Source organism: Calliopsis andreniformis, unplaced genomic scaffold (assembly GCF_051401765.1).
Source record: "Calliopsis andreniformis isolate RMS-2024a unplaced genomic scaffold, iyCalAndr_principal scaffold0019, whole genome shotgun sequence".
Classification (NCBI taxonomy): domain Eukaryota; kingdom Metazoa; phylum Arthropoda; class Insecta; order Hymenoptera; family Andrenidae; genus Calliopsis; species Calliopsis andreniformis.
In genome coordinates this window covers 2,752,118-2,758,569 of record NW_027480431.1, presented here as the reverse complement: position 1 = coordinate 2,758,569, position 6,452 = coordinate 2,752,118, and positions in this window count along the sequence as shown.

Below are 6,452 nucleotides of genomic sequence, written 5' to 3'. Positions count from 1 at the left end.
TCTTAGGCCCTAACTATTCGATCTGGTGGAGCAACGACCTGGGGTGAAGCCTAGGTTGCCCGGAACGTAGAAATGACCATAACTTTCACACTGGTTGCAATTATTCGTTTTATACGATGGAAAAAGTGTTCTATTTATTTTGTATTTAATGCTTCGGGCGTTGGCTTATAAGGCCATAACTGTTTGATCTGGTGGAGCAACGGCCTACAGTGAAGCCTAGGTTGCCCGGAACGTAGAAATGACCATAACTTTCACACTGGATGCTATTATTCGTTTTATACGATGGAAAAACTGTTATATTTATATTGTATTTTATGCTTCTGACGTTGACTTCTTAGGCCCTAACTATTCGATCTGGTGGAACAACGCCGTAAAGTGAAGCCTAGGTTGCCCGGAACGTAGAAATGACCATAACTTTCACACTGGTTCCTATTATTCGTTTTATACGTTGGAAAAGCTGTTGTGTTTATACCGTATTTTATGCTTCTGGCGTTGACTTCTTATGCCCTAACTATTCCATCTGGTGGAACAACGCCCTAGAGTGAGGCCTAGGTTGCCCGGAACGTAGAAATGACCATCACTTTCACACGGGTTGCAATTATTCCTGTTATAGGATGGAAAGACTGTTGTATTTTTATTGTATTTTCTGCTTCAGGCGTTGACTTATGAGCCCGTAGCTATTCGATGTGGTGGAAGAACGCCATAGAGTGAAGCCTAGGTTGTCCGGAACGTAGAAATGACCATAACTTTCATACTGGTTGCAATTATCCGTTTTATATGATGGAAGAACTGTTGTATTTATATTGTATTTTATGCTGCTGGCGTTCATTTCTTAGGCCCTAACTATTCGATCTGGTGGAACAACTCCCTGGGGTGAAGCCTAGGTTGCCGGAACATAGAAATGATCGTAACTTTCACACTGGTTGCTATTATTCGTTTTATACGATGGAAAAACTGTTCTATTTATTTTGTATTTTATGCATCGGGCGTTGACTTCTAAGGCCCTAACTATTCAATCTGTTGGATGAACGCCCTAAAGTGAAGCCTAGGTTGCCCGGAAAGTAGAATTGACGCTAACTTTCATACTGGTTGCAATTATTCGTTTCACACGATGGAAAAACTGTAGTATTTATATTGTATTTTATGCTGCTGGCGTTCACTTCTTAGGCCCTAACAATTCGATCTGGTGGAACAACGCCCTAGAGTGAAGCCTAGGTTGCCTGGAACGTACAAATGACCATCACTTTCACACGGGTTGCAATTATTCCTGTTATAGGACGGAAAGACTGTTGTATTTTTATTGTATTTTATGCTTCAGGCGTTCACTTCTTAGGCCCTAACTATTCGATCTGGTGGAACAACGGCCTAGGGTGAAGCCTAGCTTGCCCGGAACGTAGAAATGACCATAACTTTCACACTGGTTCCTATTATTCGTTTTATACGATGGAAAAGCTGTTGTATTTATACCTTATTTTATGCTTCTGGCGTTGACTTCTAAGGCCCTACCTATTCCATCTGGAGGAACAACGACCTAGGGTGAAGCCTAGGTTTGCCCGGAACGTAGAAGTGACCACCACTTTCAAACTGGTTGCAATTAATCCTTTTATACGATGGAAAAACTGATGTATTTTTATTGCATTTTATGCTTCCGGCGTTGACTTCTAAGGCCCTAGCTGTTTGATCTGGTGGAGCAACGCCGTAGAGTGAAGCCTAGGTTGCCCGGAACGTAGAAATGACCATAACTTTCACACTGGTTGCTATTATTCGTTTTATACAATGGAAAAACTGTTCTATTTATTTTGTATTTTATGATTCTGGCGTTCACTTCTAAGGCCCTAACTGTTTGATCTGGTGGAGCAACGGCCTAGGCGTGAAGCCTAGGTTGCCCGGAACGTAGAAATGACCATAACTTTCACACTGGTTGCTATTATTCGTTCTATACGATGGAAAAACTGTTGTATTTATATTGTATTTTATGCTTCTGGCGTTGACTTCTAAGGCACTAACTATTCGATCTGGTGGAGCATCGCCCTGGAGTGAAACCTAAGTTGCCCGGAACGTAGCAATTACCATCACTTTCAAACTGGTTGCAAATATTCCTGTTATATGATGGAAAAACTGTTGTATTTTTATTGCATTTTATGCTTCGGGCATTAACTTCTAAGGCCCTAACTATTCAATCTGTGAGAGCAACGCCCAAATGTGTAGCCTAGGTTGCCCGTAAAGTAGAAATGACGCTAGCTTTCATACTGGTTGCAATTATTCGTTTTATATGATGGAAGAACTGTAGTATTTATATTGTATTTTATGCTGCTGGCGTTCACTTCTTAGGCCCTAACTATTCGATCTGGTGGAACAACGACCTGGGGTGAAGCCTAGGTTGCCCGGAACGTAGAAATGATCGTAACTTTCACACTGGTTGCTATTATTCGTTTTATACGATGGAAAAACTGTTCCATTTATTTTGTACTTTATGCTTCGGGCGTTGACTTCTAAGGAACTAACTGTTTGATCTGTTGGAGCAACGCCCTAGAGTGAAGCCTAGGTTGCCCGGAACGTAGAAATGACCATAACTTTCACACTGGATGCTATTATTCGTTCTATACGGTGGAAAAACTGTTATATTTTTATTGTGTCTTATGCTTCTGGCGTTGACTTCTTAGGCCCTAACTATTCCATCTGGTGGAACAACGCCCTAGGGTGAAGCCTAGGTTGCCCGGAACGTAGAAGTGACCATCGCTTTCGAACTGGTTGCAATTAATCCTTTTATACGATGGAAAAACTGATGTATTTTTATTGCATTTTATGCATCCGGCGTTGACTTCTAAGGCCCTAAATATTAAATCTGTTGAAGCAACGCCCTAGGGTGAAGCCTAGGTTGCCCGGAAAGTAGAAATGACCATAACTTTCATACTGGTTGCAATTATTCGTTTTATGCTATGGAAAAACTGTTGTATTAAATTGTATTTTATGCTTCTGGCGTTGACTTCTAAGGCCCTAGTTTTTCGATCTGGTGGAGCAACGCCCTAGAGTGAAGCCTAGGTTGCCCGGAACGTAGAAATGACCATCGCTTTCAAACTGGTTGCAATTAATCCTTTTATACGATGGAAAAACTGTTGTGTTTTTATTGAATTTTATGCTTCCGGCGTTGACTTCTAAGGCCCTAACTATTCAATCTGTTGGAGCAACGCCCTATGGTGTAGCCTAGGTTGCCCGTAAAGTAGAAATGACCATAGCTTTCATACTGGCTGCAATTATTCGTTTTATAGGATGGAAAAACTGTTGTATTTATATTGTATTTTATGCTTCTGGCGTTCACTTCTTAGGCCCTAACTATTCGATCTGGCGCAACAACGCCCTAGAGTGAAGCCTAGGTTGCCCGGAACGTAGAAATGACCATCACCTGCACACGGGTTGCAATTATTCCTGTTATAGGATAGAAAAACTGTTGTATTTATTTTGTATTTTATTCTTTTGGTGTTGACTTCTTAGGCCCTAACTATTCGATCTGGTGGAACAACGCCGTAGAGTGAAGCCTAGGTTGCCGGGATTGTAGAAATGACCATTACTTGCACACTGTTTGCAATTATTCATTTAATATGATGGAAAAGCTGTTGTGTTTATATCGTATTTTATGCTTCGGGCGTTGACTTCTTAGGCCCTGACATTTCGATCTGGTGGAGCAACGCCCTAGAGTGAAGCCTATGTTGCTCGGAATTTAGAAATGACCATAACTTTCACACTGGTTGCATTTACTCGTGTTATACGATGGAAAAACTGTTGCATCTTTATTGCATCTTATGCTTCTGGCGTTGACTTCTAAGGCCCTAACTGTTCGATCTGGTGGAGCAACGCCCTAGAGTGACGCCTAGGTTGCCCGGTACGTCGGAATGACCTTTACTTTCACACTAGTTGCAATAATTCCAGCTATACGATGGAAAAACTGTTGTATTTTCGTTGTATTTTATGCTTCTGGCGTTTAATTCTATGTCGCTAGCTATTCGATCTGGTAGACAAACGACCTAGAGTGAAGCCTAGGTTGCCCCGAACGTAGAAATGACCATTCCTTTTACACTGTTTGCAATTACCCCTTTTATACAATGGAAAAACTGTTGCATCTCTATCGTATTTTATGCTTCTGGCGTTGACTTCCTAGGCCCTAACTATTTGATCTGGTGGAGCACCGCCCTAGAGTGAAGCCTACGTTGCTCGGAACGTAGAAATGACCACTGCTTTCACACTGTTTGCAATTATTCATTTAATGCGATGGAAAAGCTGTTGTATTTATATCGTATTTTATGCTTCTGGCGTTGACTTCTTAGGCCGTAGCTATTCGGTCTGGTGGAGCAACGCCCTACAGTCAAGCCTAGGTTGCCCGGAACGTAGAATTGGCCATCACTTTCAAACTGGTTGCAATTATTTCTGTTATATTATTGAAACACTGTTGTATTTTTATTGCATTTTATGCTTCGCGCGTTGACTTCTAAGGCCCTAACTATTCAATCTGTTGGAACACCGCCCTAGGGTGAAGCTTAGGTTGCTCGGAAAGTAGAAATGACCATAAGTTTCGTACTGGTTGCAATTATTCGTTTTATACGATGGAAGAACAGTTGTATTTATATTGTATTTTATGCTTCTGGCGTTGACTTCTAAGGCCCTAGCTGTTCGATCTAGTGGAGCAACGCCCTAGAGTGAGGCCTAGGCTGCCCGGAAAGGAGAAATGACCATCACGTTCAAACTGGTTGCAATTATTCGTTTTATACGATGGAAAAGCTGTTGTATTTATATCGAATTTTATGCTTCTGGCGTTGACTTCTTAGGCCGTAACTATTCGGTCTGGTGCAGCAACACCCTGGAGTGAAACCTAGGTTTCCCGGAACGTAGAATTGGCCATCACTTTCAAACTGGTTGCAATTATTCCTGATATATGATGGAAACACTGTTGTATTTTTTTTGCATTTTATGGTTCGGGCGTTGACTTCTAAGGCCCTAACTATTCAATCTGTTGGAGCAACGCCCTAGGGTGAAGCCTTGGTTGCTCGGAAAGTAGAAATGTCCATAAGTTTCATACTGGTAGCAATTATTCGTTTTATACGATGGAAAAACTGTTGTATTTATATTGTATTTTATGCTTCTGGCGTTGACTTCTAAGGCACTAACTATTCGACCTGGTGGAGCGACGCAATAGAGTGATGCTTAGGTTGCCCGGAACGTAGAATTGGGCATCACTTTCAAACTGGTTGGAATTATTCCTGTTATATGATGGATACACTGTTGTATTTTTATTGCATTTTATGCTTCTGGCGTTGACTTCTTAGGCCGTAACTATTCGGCCTGGTGCAGCAACGCCCTGGAGTGAAACCTAGGTTTCCCGGAACGTAGAATTGGCCATCACTTTCAAACTGGTCGCAATTATTCCTGATATATGATGGAAACACTGTTGTATTTTTATTGCATTTTATGGTTCGTGCGTTGACTTCTAAGGCCCTAACTATTCAATGTGTTGGAGCAACGCCCTAGGGTGAAGCCTAGGTTGCTCGGAAAGTAGAAATGACCATAAGTTTCATACTGGTTGCAATTATTCGTTTTATACGATGGAAAAACTGTTGTATTTATATTGTATTTTATGCTTCTGGCGTTGACTTCTAAGGCACTAACTATTCGATCTGGTGGAGCAACGCAATAGAGTGATGCCTAGGTTTCCCGGAACGTAGAATTGGCCATCAATTTCAAACTGGTTGCAATTATACCTGTTATATGATGGAAACACTGCTGTATTTTTTTTGCATTTTATGGTTCGGGCGCTGGCTTCTATGGCCCTAACTATTCAATCCGTTGGAGCAACGCCCTAGGGTGAAGCCTAGGTTGCTCGGAAAGTAGAAATGACCATAGGTTTCATACTGGTTGCAATTATTCGTTTTATACGATGGAAAGCTGTTGTATTTATATTGTATTTTATGCTTCTGGCGTTGACTTCTAAGGCACTAACTATACGATCTGGTGGAGCAACGCAATAGTGTGAAACCTAGGTCGCCCGGAACGTAGAATTGGCCATCACTTTCAAACTGGTCGCAATTATTCAAGTTATATGATGGAAGCACTGTTGTATTTTTAATGCATTTTATGCTTCGGGCGTTGACTTCTAAGGCCCTAACTACTCAATCTGTTGGACCAACGCTCTAGGGTGAAGACTAGCTTGCTCGGAAAGTAGAAATGACCATAAGTTTCATACTGGTTGCAATTATTCGTTTTATACGATGGAAAAGCTGTTGTATTTATATCGTATTTTATGTTTCTGGCGTTGACTTCTAAGGCACTAACTATTCGATCTGGTGGAGCGACGCAATAGAGTGATGCCTAGGTTGCCCGGAACGTAGAATTGGCCATCACTTTCAAACTGGTTGCAATTATTCCTGTTATATGATGGAAGCACTGCTGTATTTTTATTGCAT